This window comes from Pongo pygmaeus, chromosome 3 (assembly GCF_028885625.2).
Source record: "Pongo pygmaeus isolate AG05252 chromosome 3, NHGRI_mPonPyg2-v2.0_pri, whole genome shotgun sequence".
In the NCBI taxonomy this organism is placed as follows: domain Eukaryota; kingdom Metazoa; phylum Chordata; class Mammalia; order Primates; family Hominidae; genus Pongo; species Pongo pygmaeus.
In genome coordinates this window covers 173359860-173376321 of record NC_072376.2, presented here as the reverse complement: position 1 = coordinate 173376321, position 16462 = coordinate 173359860, and positions in this window count along the sequence as shown.

Genomic DNA, 16462 nt, shown 5'->3' with positions numbered 1-16462 from the left:
GCTTTTTCATGATAAAAGCACTCAGAATAGCAGGAAACTTCCTCAATCAGATAAAAGGTATCTAAAAAAAACCCACAACTGACATTGTACTTAATGGTAAAATATTGAACTTTCTCCTTAAGATCAGGAACAATAAAAGGATGTCTGCTCTCTTTGTTTCTATGTGTCATTATGGTGAATGTTCTAGCCAGCATAATTAGGCAAAAAATACAGAAGTAAACATTTTAAAAAGAGAAAAAGAAAGCATACATTTGGAAAGTAAAACTATACTTGCAGATGGCATGTTCTTTTTTATAGAAAATCCTAAGGAATACAATCTTTATAATTAACGAATGAGTTCAGCAAATTTGCAGGATGTAAGATTGATATGCAAAATTCAATTGTATTTCCCTGCACTTGTATGAAAAACCTAAAAGTAAAATTAAGAAAACAATTTAGAACAACAACAAAAAGAATGAAATACTTAGGAGTAAATTTAACTAGAGAAATGCAAAATGTATATTCTGAAAATGAGAAAATATTATTGAAGATAATTAGAAATGATCTAAATAAATAGAATAAGAGTCCATATTTCTCCATCAGAAGATTTAATATTGTTAAGATGGAAATACTCTCTAGATTGATCTACAGATTCAACGTAAGCCTTATCAGTATTTCTGCCGGGTTCTCTGCAGAAATTAACAAGTTGATTCTAAGGTTTGCAATGAACTCAGGATAGCCAAAACATCTTTAAAAAGTAAAACAAAATAGGAGAGCTCACATTTCCCACTTGCAAAACTTACTACAAAGCAAAATAATCAGGTCAGCATGGTACTGGAATATGGGTAGACATATAGATCAATAGCATAGAATTAAAGACACAGAAATTAACTCATGAGTCTATTGTCAACTGTTTTTGACAAGAGTCCCAAGACCTTTCAACGGGAGGAAGAATAATCTTTACAATAACTGGACGCTTACTTTACAAAAGATGAAAAAATTAACACTAAAGACCAAAATTTCATAGCTAAACATGAATAATTTCTTAGAAAAAAACTTAGGAGTAAATCTGCATTGACCTCAGGTTTGACAATTAATTTTTATATATAACACCAAAAGCACAAGCAACAAAAGAAAATATAGATAAATTGGACTTCATAAAAAATAAAATCTGTGCTTCCAAGGACACTCTCAATACATGAAAAAGCAAACCACAAAAAGGGAGACTATATTGGAAAATCACATATCTTAATAGGGACTTGAATCCGAAGTATGCAAATAACTCTTACAACTCATAATAAAAATATAACCTAATTAAAATGAGCAAAAAATATGTATAGACATTTTTCCAAACAATATACATACAACCAATAAGCATATAATAAGATGTTTAGCATTTCTAGTCAACTATCAGGTAATTTAGTCATCTTCCAGGAAAATGTATAGCAAAACCACAGTGAGATACCACTTCACACCCACTAAATATTTCTGAAACCAAAAAGTTAGATAATAACAAGTATTGGAAAGTAAGTGGATAAATCAGAACTCTCATATACTGCTGGTAGGAATTTAAAACTGTTCAGCCACTTTGGAAAACAGTCTGAAAGTTTCTCAAAAGCTAAAACAGAGAGTTATCACATGACCCAGAAATTCCACTGTTTGGTATATATCCAAGAGAAATGAAAATAAAGGTCTACACAAAAACTTGTAAATGAATGTTTACAGCACTTTTATTCATAACTGTAAAAGGGCAAGGTAAAAAACACAAATGTCCATCATTTGATGAACAAATAAACGAAAGTGGTATGTCTATACAACAGAAAATCATTCAACCATCAAAAGGAACAAAGAGCTGATGCATGCTACAACACGGATCAACCTTAAAAACATTATGTTAAGTGAAAGAAGCCAGTTACCAAAGATCTCATGTTATAGTCAGCCCTCTGTATCTGTGGGTTTCACATTTGTGGATTCAATCATCCATGGATCAAAAATATATTGTTAAAAATAAAAATATTAAAACAATTATTAAAAATAATACAACTAAAATACCGTGTAAGAACTATTTATATAGCATTTACATTGTATCAAGTATTATTAGTAATCTGAGGATGATTTAAAGTATGTGGGAGAATGTGTGTAGGTTATATACAAATACTGCTTCATATTATATAAAGAATTCGAGTATCTGTGGATTTTGGTATTCGTGGGAGTCCTGGAACTATTCCCCTGCAGATACCGAGGAACAATTGTATAAAAGAAATGTCTAGAATTAGCAAGTATATAGACAGCAAGTAGATTATTAGCTACATAGGGCTGGGTGGCTCAGAAGGGAGATGGTAAAAATTACAGGGTTTCCCTGTGAGGTGATGAAAAATCTCTAAAAGTGACTGTAGTGATGGTTGCACACATACTAAAAGATTTGAATTATATACTTGAATTAAATGGGTGGATATGATGGTATGTGAATTTTATCACCATAACATCTTTTAAAAAAAGAGATGGGTCAAGCGTGACTCCAAGGATTTTGACCTGGGCAATTTAAAGAATAGTGTTAAACTCACTGAGATGAGAAGAAATGTGGAAAGACAAGATGGAGCAGTTCAGAAATCAGCAGCTGGTTTTGTACATATGAAGTCTGAGTCATTTATTAGATATCTAAGTAGAGATTTGAAAACAGGAAGTTGAATATACAAACTACCGATTAGGGCAATGGTCCAAGCTAGCAATATATATTTGGCAGTAATCAGTAAAAGGTATATAAAAGCCATTAGCTGAATGACATTAACGAGACAGTTAACAGAGACAAAAATTGGAAAAAATCCAAGGATTGAATTTTGGCGTTTTCAACTTTAGAGATCGAGGAAATGAGAAAAAATTGAGAATGGACAATGCAGTAGTAGAGTTAAATGAAGAGAAAATTATGTCTATAAATCAATTTTGTGCAAAATAAAGCTTTTCAATGAGTAGAAAATAATCATCTGTGTCAAATACCATTGACAAACAGAAAACTAAAAATTCAGTATCATAATTTAGAGGTAACTGATAAAGGCAGCTTTAATGGCATGATGGAAAATGAAAGCCTAGTTGGATTGTGTCCAACAGAGAATGAAACAATTAAATTTTAATTTTATTACAACCTCTGAAAACTTAAAGTGAATAAAACATGCATGCCTGTTTATAGAGCGGATGGCTTAAGCAAACATGGAACAATTATTTCTAATAAATTTGACTGAACATACCTATCAGGATGTACATTATCATAAACTAATGTAGCCAACTGTCCCGGTCTTCCCAGGATTCACGAAGTTCCAGGAAAAAGAGAATTTTGGTTTTAAAACCAGGATTTAGGACTTTCAGTGCTAAAAGTATGAAAGTCTCATTAGAATTTTAAAAATGAAAAAGAAAGAAGCTTAATTGGTGTTTCTTCATAACTATGTACCTGTAAGTTGTATGAGTATCCTGAATCTATTGCATTTATGTTCACTCACACACAGGAAAAAAATTAACATGCTAATATCATCAGAGATCAAAATTTTGAAGTAAGAAAATAACACTAGTATATGTACATATAAATAAAAATATAATTTTTTATTCCCCAAATTGAACTCAAGAAGTGTTTTGTTTTTTAAAAAAAAATAGCTTTTTACAGATCTCTGTTCACTAAAAAGAATCAATTATCAATTCAATAACGAGTGCCCCTAGCACCCAGATTATGGAATCTAAACTATAATTTTTACTAAAAAAAAAAAACCAAGGGCTCCCTAGAAAAATAGCTAATCCTAAATCTGTCATACCAAAATGCTAAGAGGCTCCACTGGCTAAAGTCAGGAGAGCTAGTGCATCCGTGGAAACAATAAAATGCAGTGACTTGAATGAAACCCATCAAATCTTTTCAAATTTATATGTTCATAATTATGGTGATATTAAAAAATATCAGTGACCTTCTAATACTGTTAAAGAAACAATTCAATATTGTTAAAATGATAAAGGGAAAGAAACCACATTTGAACTTGATTTCCTATGTGAACCTTATATTTCATTTAGAGTAATTTTACAGTTGATGGGGGAATGTATTTTTTATAGAAGTATTCCAGTACATAAATAGTAATAGAATTATAAAATCAACATTTTTTTCAAACCCTTGGAAAGAAAACATGAATCTAGGTAATTTGCTAACATAGCAGCAAGACTTTAGATCTAACTGGTACTCTGCAAAAAATATAAGTCAGAGAGAAACATGTTAGCATAATGGAGATAAAGACAGCTAAATGCGGAAACATGGTCATAACTATTTTTTAATGGAGAGAGGAAGTGAAAGAGAAAGAGACTATAGATGGGAAGACTTAAAATTTATTTAAATGTGTAGAGCATCTTTAGATTTTTATTCAAACTAAAAAATTTAACAATTGGACATATTTGATATAAATGAATGATATTATGGAACAATTACTCCTTTTTAAGGTATAGTGAAATTTTCATGGTTATATTTTTAAATAACTGCTCCCTTTTAAAGATATGTTTCTACATATTTATAGATAAAATTATAACCCTGCCAAGGATGGAGGTGTTAAAGAGATGAGAATTATAAAGAAACAAATTTGGACATAAGTTGATAGTTGTAGATAATCTTCAATTATTTCTACATCCTCAGTCTTTGTCTGAGTTGATTTGTTGCTGTGATCCACAGTTTCTTGCATATTTACAGGTTTGCACTGGAAGTGCATGTCTTTCTTCTTCTCAGCCTGAGGGCTTTCTTCCCCAATGGTAGGGGCTTCCTTGGCCCTTTTATGGATAACCCAGATTGTGTGGAATTAATTCTTTCAAGAACAACCCTCAGAGGTGGCAGTAGGTAAATCGATGCCACAAATTCCCAAAACGCATTTCTCAGAAAGTCCCAGTTGGGTAGCCAGGATCCCAGAAGAGTAATTCATTCTTCTGCACATTCTTTATTAGTGTTACTCCTTCCTTGATATTTCCAAGATCCCTCATTTGTGCTTCTTGGCATCATTTTCCAAATGAACCACCTGAGTTTAAGGCTTTTTCTGAGGGTCCGCTTTGTATGAACCCAATTTAGTATAATTCAAAAGTAATCCTTGAAAGCAGACACTCCAGATGGGATCCTGAAATTAGATTAGTCACTAGTCAGATGGCAACAAGCACCCCATTGCTGATGACAAGTGGGATGGTGATAGCCTATGTCATGATATAGCATCATAATTACCAAAACTATCATCCTTAGCAAATGAGATGAGATGCAGGTGAAATGGGGAGCACTGGCTTGTGAAGTACCTCTAGCACTGGAAAGATATAAGGGCAAAAAGCAATTATAAAGATTGTGGAGATGACTTAGTGGTTTTGAAGAAAAATGAAAGGCTCAGATCATAATTATCAACTCAGGGAATGTTGTGAAAGCCAGGTGTCCTACATAGCAGCATTTAAATACATCATCTGCTGGGAAGAAATTCAGGCACAGTATTTTATCATAAGTATAACCAAGTTGCAAGAGAGAATGAATGCAAAGACTAGCAGGTCTTCCATGCTAACATTAGGTGTCACATACTGAAGAAATGGGAAACTGAGACTTGGAGGAGGGGGCATATGGGCTAATGATCTTGAGAACCTTGAAAAAACAGCTGGAAGAAAACTCTAGCTGGAGAATATGAAGAGGCTTCACCTGGGTTGCATGACTCATAGGATGATGCTTACCCTCCTCACAATCTGTCCTTGCCTATCTCAATTACCTCTTCACCAGTAATTAGGGCCAAGACTCAGCATGGACCATGCAGGGAAATATGGTCCTTGTTGTAGAAGGAACTGGCTTATTTACCAAAAATAACTGCAGGTCCTGGACAATAGAAACAACAGGTTTAGCAATTTGGAGAATATGTTTGGGAGTAGAGGAGGGTGGTTGACTCCAGTATTGAGATATAGAATTAAATGACTGGATAGGGAAGAGTTCATTGGTATTATGACACCCTCCAAGGATTCATAATACAATGTCCTGACAAAGGGCTTACTCTGACCTCTTGCTGAGATGGCTTCTTGAAACTTAATAATGACAACAGCTATAGAAATGGCAAAATTGCCTTCACTTAATAATGACAATAGCTTATACTGAATGCTGTAGAAATGCCAAAATTGCCTTCAAAATTGTGGAAGGGATTGTTAGGCTGATAGGTTTGGGCATTTCAGAAAGGATTTACTGGAGGAAACCAAAATCCATTAGCTCACTATGTTCCCCAAGAGGGCTGAGAAAAAAAAATCCCTTTGCTAAAACTGTAAGAAAATCACTAGTGAGAGATCCTATGATGAGAAGTTTCCTGGTGGTCTTCCTTTGAAATCCAGGATTGATAATAAGAGATGCTGCCTTGAAACAAGGCTCCCTACTACTAATGGGATGAAAGGACTATAGAATATGAGAGGCCAGATGGTGGTAATTAACCTGCAAAATTAGTTTTTTTATAATTATTTAAATGGGAAGCAAGATTGAAGGGATAACAAAGCATCCTCCACCAATAAGTACCTATGGCGGTGGAAAACAGACCACAGAATTCCTAAGGATGAAACAGAGAATAGGCAGAAAACATGACTTGATTTATACAACCAAAGAGGATTAAAAGCTGAATGCTGATGTCAGTCACTGCAATGGAAAACTTTTATCCCTTGCCCAATTTCTAGACCTGAGCCAGTTCTCTGTCACAAAACTCATCAAGACCCCTGCAAGGGTCCCTGTAGCAACACAAGGGTATCAGTTCACCACATTCTTCTCACAATGGAACTTTTGGCCATTTTCTCCAGATTGTGGCTTGGATTTTCAGTCTTTTGAGGTTTCTAAAATCATACATTTAGAAACAAAATAACAACATGGGATATGCTTTAACCGGAAAGAAAAATACACCTTTTCATATATAAGCCCAATTCTGTAAGACAGTTTTTGAAAACAGGAATATTTGTAGTTCTAGACTGTCATATAACTGTTGATTTTTCTTTTATTCATAAGTTTTAATTTTAGCAACTGTTTTACAAACAATGTGTATTATCTCTTCATATTGTAATTGGCAACTGTTAAAACAAAAGTCTATACCTGTTACATTGCTATGTAGCAAACAAAGTCTCAGGGCGATTACTAGAAGTGACTACCAGGTTTGAAAATGAAGGCTGAAAATTTATCCAATGAAGAGTGATGAAAGTTAAGTAACAAAAAAGCCTAACTATAAAAAGGATAAAAGAAGACCTTCCCTAGCCATCTTGGATTGTTTATGGTAAATAAAAACACAACAAAGATGTTCTTTGAGAGATCTTAGCCTCAGAAATGTACATAATTCTGATCACAGGCTTTTGGGATAAGATTTGGTGGATTTGTATGTGTTTGTGTGTATTGTGGTTTATTTTTGGTGATAATATGTAATTATGCACACAGACACATCAAGGATCACATGGATATCTGTTATCCCACTCAATCCCATAACACCTCCTTCTCTTCTCAGAGCAGTCCAAATTTATGAAATTTGATATTTCCCTGATCTGAATGTGCCCATTGATTACTAAGCCCACTTTTGTCTTCTGCGACCTTCCCAGTATATAAGATGCAGAAATGGGCCTTGTGGTCAATGGGAATCCCTTGCTATGCACAGAATATTCTGAAAAGCCACTTAGGTAGCCACAGATCCTTAAATTTTGTGTGGCTGTTGATATAATAGTAAATACTGAAAAGAAAAAAAAACAGGGGGATCTATAATTTTAATATGAAGCATTGATAAAGAAATACTTTTAGATCTTGACTAAAATATTAAAATATATGATCATAATTAGAGATTGGTGTGTGGCTGCAATGGAGAAAATAAAGGCTGTAATTTTGGAGCAAACATCTTTTACCACCTAGATTGTGCTAGAACCAAGACCCCACCATAATTTAGTGTCTATATATGTTCAAAGAATCTCATTTACAGGCTGGAAGAATCGGAAATCTTGGTCATCACGTCTATTGGGCAGACAGGAATAACCTAGTGGTAGACCCTATGCCTTTGGGTCTAAAAATATTTCTACTATTTATTAAATCAGATGCTTAAGCCACTTCACGTAAGCAGCCTCAAAAATTGCCTGACACATAATAAATGTTGCATAAGCATTTGTTCTTATAACTAATTGGAGATTCTAGCAAAGAAATAGGTGTCTAGAGAAGACATTTATAGGAAATCCAGACTGTTAAAGTGAGATATGAATCATCCAGAAACAGAGGAATCTCCAGAAGAGATCCACAGGCAGCAGACTGTAACATCCTCTTCATGCAATCCCCTGTGCCTGCCCAATGAAGCAAGTGTTACAGGTGTGAGGTTCCTTGTTTGTGTTTGATCACATATGAGTAGCCTTTGGTTGTGTGGTCAGTTGTTCCAGAAAACTAACCAATGTATACAAACCCATTCTGACCTGTGGGTACAGAAACTTGAGAAAAAAAGAAACAGACAAACAAAAAACAAGACAGATGCCAAGGTAAAGAAGCCATAGAAGAAAGTCCAAAGACGTAGAGCTTGAAAAATATAGCGGACTAGAAAACCAAGCTACCGAATTGAATTTCCATGTAGAAGGAAGAAAAAAATCACAAGTTTGGCAATCAAATAACGAGCAAATAAGGCATAGTCTATGCCATCTCTGGCTGAAAAACAAATAAAAAATGCTCTTTTGTAGTATGATGTAAGTGGTCTAGGTTTAATTAAATAGCCATAGAATAAAAAGAATCAAGACAGTTTTATTCTAGAAAGAGAACATAAGATCTATTCTTTGAATTTACAATCTTGCCATTAATTCCCTTCGATTTAGCAAAAGTCTCTGATATGATTTGGCCGTGTCCCCACAGAAATCTCAACTTGAATTTTATCTCCAAGAATTCCCACATGTTGTGGGAGACACCCAGGGGGAGGTAGTTGAATCGTGGGGGCCGATCATTCCCATGCTTATTCTTCTGATAGTGAGTAAGTCTAAGATCTGATGGATTTATCAGGGGTTTCCACTTTTGCTGTTTCTTCATTCTCTTGTAAGAAGAGCTTTTGGCCCACCCGCCATGATTCTGAGGTCTCCCCAGCCATGTGGAACTATAAGTCCAATAAAACATTTTTTTGTTCGCAGTTTCAGGTATGTCTTTATCAGCAGTGTGAAAACGGACTAATACAGTCCCTCGATCTGTTTAGGCCTCAGTTTCCACATTCACGAACGGAGAGCGTTAAACAAAATGGTCATTAAAGTTTCCTTTGAGAAAAAATTGTCTATGTTGTATGGTGTGAATAAAGTCTATTCAGATTTTCACCGATTTAAGCAAAACTTAGAACAAACAGCTGGGATCATGACTAAAAGGATAACAAAAATCTATAAGGGAAAATGAACATCACAGTCCCTATTTGGCATTCTACTGGCAAGCATATATTACCGGGTACTGAATGCACAGAGAATAGTGGTGAGTGGGTTTAACTTGTACAATGGATGAAAGGACAATCTCTTATATCTTGTAAAATATAAAGTATGGATCCCTAGAGATTGGGACATTTTTAGCACAATATATGAAAGTTCTAATATTCAACAGTGGCAAATGATTTCTACTTTTTTCAATCAATAAAACCTTTAGAAATCTCAGAAAGACATTTGTTTAATATTAGGAATTTATTCACTTGTATAAAATTGAATTGTCTATTTCATGCATCTCTCTAATTTCCTTTTCCAAAAAATAATAATTACAAAATAACCATACAATATTTTGAAACTACATGAGTGTCACATAAATGAAAAGTGATATTAGCTATATTAAACTATTTTTACACATTATTGATACCAACCAAGTTGCATGTTTTTCAATTTATTGTTACAATCCATACCTACTGCCACGAAGGAAAATGCACCAAATTAAAATTCAAGAGAGTTGAAAAACTATTCAGAACTTTGCAAAACTGTCATTATTTAAGCAGTTTAGAGAAAACTGTGCTTTAAAAGAAAAAAAGCCAATGCACATAAAAAAGAATTAGATTGATGCAGAGCATCTCATCTGAATGCAGAGAGAGGGAGGACATTAAACAAGTCAGATTAATATAGAGAAATGGGTTGTTTTCCCAGAATCATTTTGTAATCAGGTAATGTATCACATTATCCAATCATCCCTGACAGGAAGGCTGCTTTATCCTACCTTCACTAAGAAGAGTGGTGTAAACGGTATCACCTGAAATTATAGCTTTTAAAATTGAATTATATTATTTTACATCAGCCATGTCAGGGTTTTTACAAATTGTTAATCTCCTGGTAAACATTCTCACATCTAAAACACAATGTTTATTTATAAACAAAGTGAATGTGTTAGGAAAATATAACAGATAGTTATTATGCATAAATTGCCTGCTGTCCCTTAGGACTAGAAAATTAGACACTGCATCTCTAGGGCCATCGTAAAAGGAATATTGATAAGTAAATAGAATAACGGAACATTTGGTAAATTACCATTTCAATGAATTATGTTCTTCCTAAATTCAGTAGGTAGCACCTTTCAGGAAATTGTAGAAACTGGGAAATGGATAAGAAAGCATTCTAAAACGAATTAAGAAAACATTGACGTTTAATACTAAGAGTTTACAGTTAGAAATAAAATAGAATATTTTTCTTCAAATACAGCCATTAATTCCTACTAGGCTGGCATAGGCATCAGAAAACCTAGCACTTACTCAGCACTCTCCTTGATAAAATGTGGAAAAGAAAAAAAAATGCAATGCTGTAGTTCTAAGTAGTCAACAGAACCAAGAGCCTAACCGATTGTTATCCTTAAGTAAATATATATGCCAATATCAATAAAGATCCCAAAGCCCCATATCCCAGAAAGTGAATAGAATATATTCAGAATATTTTCAATTAAAATTGAATTTTCATGTGCTGAAAATGTATTATTTTTCTTATCAAGTGTATATGTGCTTTTTAATAACTATGTACTTCCAAAGGCAATTATTTTTAAGGTTTATGAATTTTCATGGACATGTATGTTCATTTTTATTATCCCAATTTTTCATTAACTTTAATAAAATGCTTATCATTGTTCTTGAATAATTTTTAAATAATTCAGTACTTCACCTTGGGAAGTACAGCTCCTAAGTTTACTAAGGAAAATCTTTGACATCTTCCCTACAGTTTTGTAGAAATTACATAGACAGAATTGTATTTATGTGATTTCTTCCCAGTGTACCTTGTTATTTATGTGATTTCTGACACTCTAAGAAAAACCTTAAACATATGTTTATCAAAATCCATCTGAATGCTTAGGTAAGCCACATTGGGTATGTTTTACTTCTAACTCTTCATCTTCCCATTTCCATATTATATACTGAATGAGATCTTAAGTAACTTAGGATCTAAGAAACTTAGGTTTTAGCTTTTCAAACAGTATACAAAAATCTAAAATGACTGTTTCAGGCATTTGGTTGGTTTTATATCACGTACATAGAGAAATATAACATTCTAAATATGAGGATTCCTCAATAAATATGTTGGAATTGAATTGTATTTTAATGACAAATTTGACCGACTCTTCTTATATATATACTAGGTTTTATTAATTTCTATTGATACATTAATTCCCTCAGTCAACATAAGTTCTAGTGCGCTTCATCTGTCAAGCACTGAAATCAACACTGGCGTTGCAGAAATGAGGATTATCTACTGCTCTCAAAGAATTCGCAAAATTAGTTTGTCTCTAATCATTTTAAACTGTCTATACCAAAGCATGAAATGCTCTAAATGAAGAAACACTTAATACTTAATAGCAATGGTCCTGTTTTCTAATTCCAACATATCTTGTTATCTAACCAACGAATAGTCAACATTTCTTACTCATGGCAGATCAGCTACCAATCCACTTCTTTTAGGCCCTGCTTTTTCACTTCCCTGTTTTGTCACTTGCCTGCTTCCTTGCAGCTAGCTATTTGAATCTTCTGCAAGTCAGTATTACAATTGGATATTCATTTATCTCTAGCCTGATATTTTAATGAGTTATGGGACACAAAGCAGAAAGGTAAGAATTACTACTTTGGAAATCATCTTTGATAGCTTTCTGACTAGTGATGTAAACCAAAGTAATTTGGCACAGCATCAATGAATGTGTAAGAGTCACAGATGTGATAAAGAATCGTCTTCTGTACACAAGGCTGAATGAATTTCTTTGGGGTTTTGCGCAAGTGGCAGGCACCCCTTCTTGGTGGGGAAGAGTTATGCTCATCAGGGTATGAATGAATGAATGATTGGGATATGCATTATTTTCACTTCCCAGTGCACATCACTGGGCCTCGCATACAGTTGGTGTTGTCCTATTTTCTCATTTTGAAGGGCATATGAAAATTAAAACATTTCATTATCATGAAATATCACTATATAATAATAAAATACCCTTCTTTGACACCAAAATGCCTATTCTCATATTTCTTTATTTTTTATTTTTCAATTTGACAAGACTCATGCTATATCCTTTTATGAAATTGTAATATTTTTAGAGATTTTTTCATAAAGTAGAACAGCCTTCAAATATTATTTCATTTCTGGTTATAAAAATCTAAAGAATACAAAAAATAGAATTTAATTTGAAAAGTCTCCAAGATAAACTTTTTCCTGTGTACAGAGCCATTTCTTCAGGGATAGTTCTATTATCAGTTGTGCATGAAACCCTGGGGGTAATGAAACTATTTCATTTTCCACTTGTTTAGGAAGGGCTAGAAGACTATTTGTGTACTAATAGGTTTATTAATAAAACTGAAAAAGCAATAACCTCACCTGTATAGTGATCAGTGAAGCCAGAGATCATGGAAAACCCACTTTCTATAAAAGGAATTTTATGGCTTTCGTGACCATCTTTGATATTTTTAATAATGATTCCATTTCATGAACTTTTCTTTTTTTTGTTTGCATATGTCCCTTTACATTTTATTTTAAACTAAATGAAAAATATTTTATTAGCATGACTATTATCAAATGCAAATAAACCTCTTGCAAATTAATAAAACTCCTTCATGTTAGTGCTACTCATTATAATCTATTTATTTGGGGACTGTGGTAGTTACATATTTTTCAGTCTCTGTCCTTAGCCAAGTTTTCAATGACCATTATAATTGATCCTTCCAAAGTAAGTTATACATTTTTTTTTTTTTTTTGAGATGGAGTCTCCCTCTGTCGCCCAGGCTGGAGTGCAGTGACGCGATCTCGGCTCACTGCAAGCTCCACCTCCCGGGTTCACGCCATTCTCCTGCCTCAGCCTCCCCAGTAGCTGGGAATACAGGCGCCCGCCACCACGCCTGGCTAATTTTTTGTATTTTTAGTAGAGACGGGGTTTCACCGTGTTAGCCAGGATGGTCTCAATCTCCTGACCTCGTGATCCGCCCGCCTCAGCTTCCCAAAGTGCTGGGAATACCAAGTTATACTCTTTAATTGCAAGTCTACAGTAAGGATGAACTGGCTATTTCCAGTACTGTATCTCTGTGGCAGTGCTATACAAAGAAGAAAATTAGGGGGGAAAGAATTTTAAAAATACATTATTCTATGTGTGCTAAAATAAAATTATAGATTCTACAGCTATGTTGGTATACATGTGACTGACCATTAGGAAAATTTTTGTTTAAACAACCTGTTAATAATACTTAACTTATTTTCCATGAAAGTTCTATTATACATTAAAAACGTCATTTTGTAAGATGATTATTCCTGTTTGATAGGAAACATAGTTTATCATTTACCTTTTAAAATTAAATATGTTGTTACCATCAAGTCTAGATCTCAAGCTCTATCCACTTTTAGGCCAACATGCCAAATAAGACTCTACCCATATTGTCTGATAATTTAATGTAACTGTATTTTAACTAGAATTATTACCAGCCTGATGTGACCATGCCATTGTAAATTTAGTGATTCTACGTACAAAGAGTCTGAGACAACATAATGGATAAAAATTGATAGAATAATGGATCATTATATTTAAAATGATGAAAGAGAGATGGATTTTGAGGAATTTAATTATGATAAAATTTAGACGTGCTGCAATTAGCAAAAGAAGAAACTTAGAGATGTAATAAATTCGGGATAGCTAGAAGGCAGAACTAAGCAGAACTATAAAAGGAGGCAAATGATGGTAGTTGGCTAAGCAAAAGGATTCGTAAAGCATGAGACAAAATGGATCCCATCAGCAAAAAGGTAAGGATGAAACCAGTTAAGACAAAAATACCATAAATGCTTTTGTATAATTTTAGTTCTAGAATATGAAATGTGAATGTATATTTTTGTGACTCCTTCAAAGAAATATTTAACGTATATCTTTATTAACATATTATGATTAATTATTTGAAGTTATTTATTATTAAAAAGTTAAAAATAAATTTGTCTTTTTTAAAAATTGGCAGTGAGTGTACAGAAACTACTTTTCAATAAATGAACCTAATAGCCAGAGTATCTCGTACTTCAACGAATGCCAAAGGAGTGCAATATGGATCATTAAAGGTAAGTTGAAACTGTTATAAAGAATGGTAAAATACATACATTTACTTTCTACAGGGAATAAATGATTCTTTACCAGTAGAAAAAAATGAGTCTCTGCCACAGAAAATGTGAGCTAAATATTCAAAATAAATGACAAATTCTATATGCCTGTCACTGGGAAGGAAAATTCTGAGATTCCAAGAGATACTGGAGGAATTTACAAAGATAGATGATTAAATTTAATTTCCAGAGCTTGAAGGGAAAATCTATAATTCACTTTTGGGAATATTTTGTTGAACATTTTTCTTGATGTCTACCAGATTCATGATTCTCGGTGATTCTTTGAACAAGAAAACTTTAAGAATGTAAGAACGTAAACACAAGGTGTTTTTAAATTCATGAAACAAATGTGTCTTTTTCCCATTTTTACAATTGTTTATTCATAGTTCCCAGCGTTTCCCAACTCTTTTTGGAGAATCATGGATGCCGTTTTTGGATCTGATAACAATATCCATTCTTTCCCCAGAAAAACTTCTTACTCTTATCGGACTATTTGGCAAATGAGTTCATAATGTTCATAAATGCTCTGAATTCAAGTTGATAACCACTGATGTATATTTTAAGTTTCCAGGAACAGGCTTATGAACAAATGCTATACTTGCTTTAAAGAAACATTAAAGCCTCTCTGTCAGTCTTCCCTATAGCCACACTGGCATTCAAGGAGATGTATTAGATTGCGTTTACAAGCAAAGAAAATGAAGGCAGAAGAACTGACCGATGATTTAAAATTGTCTGCAGACTACCATTCTATATAAATCTACTTCAAGATATTTATTATCACTTCCCTCCTTGGAGCCTTTCAGTTTATTTCGTCATAATTGCCTAATCAGATAAAAAGTAATCACAAATGCGTTCTCTAGATTCATATTTATTAGCAATCTAGACAATCAAAGCTAATGTATTTTTTTAAGGCCGTATTTTGGATTTTTTAAATGCCTATTGTGTTGTAAGATATCAGAAGATGAAAATTGGATATTTTCCAACAGTGCCATCCTATGTTCCCAAATGAAGAGAAAATTCATTTATATTCCTGAATGAGGTTTTGCCTGAATAATCTAGATTTTTTTGCAGCATAATTTCAATGTATGTCCCTCAGACAATGCTTTTAACTATATTGAACACAAAAGAGCTACAGTTCTAGTCAATTAAAAAATAATTAACAAACACTATTTAAAAGCTGATAAATCTTTTTAGAATCAGTAGAATTACTATACTTTTAAAACTTTAAATTTTCCATTTTGAACTATACAACGAAAATCATATATTTCTTCATTTGAACCTATAATAAATTGACAACCTTGTTATTTCAATTCTATCCAGTATGTTTTTAAGCACAACAACATAACACTTCACTTTCCTAGTGGTCTAATAGTTAAAGACAGTTAATATTTTAAAATTGGAAGATTCCATTAATTCTGCCAAAGGTTGAAAAGTATTAATCTTTTGAGTTTGTGCACTATATTTTTTCTATGTCTAAAAGCACTTCTTCAACTACCCACTTTCAAATAAATCCTTTCAAATAATTAAAAGATGCTTGGACAAATTACATTTGATTTAAGAACCTTTTGAGTCAAAGTAATAGCATAGTAAAGCCACTTTACTTAGCATTCTTTTTCATTTTGCAATTTCTATGGCACTAGTATTACTATCACATCGGAGAATGCTGGTAAATGGTTTGGATGCTCTAGCATTTAAAAACAGTAAATGCAATTAAGCTTGGATACATAGATCATTCTTCAAATACTTGGCAATCTTTTTAAGAAAATACAAAAGTAGGGAAAAGTACTTAGAGAAGCTTTCTCAACAACTTTGCAGGAAGGTTGGAAAAGGAAATACTTCACCAAATAATTGAGGAGAAGCCTGCACAAGCCAAATAGTGCATTCATCACATTTTTCTGCCAAAAATATTCTGTAACAAAATGCTCTTTCCAGTAAAGAGCAA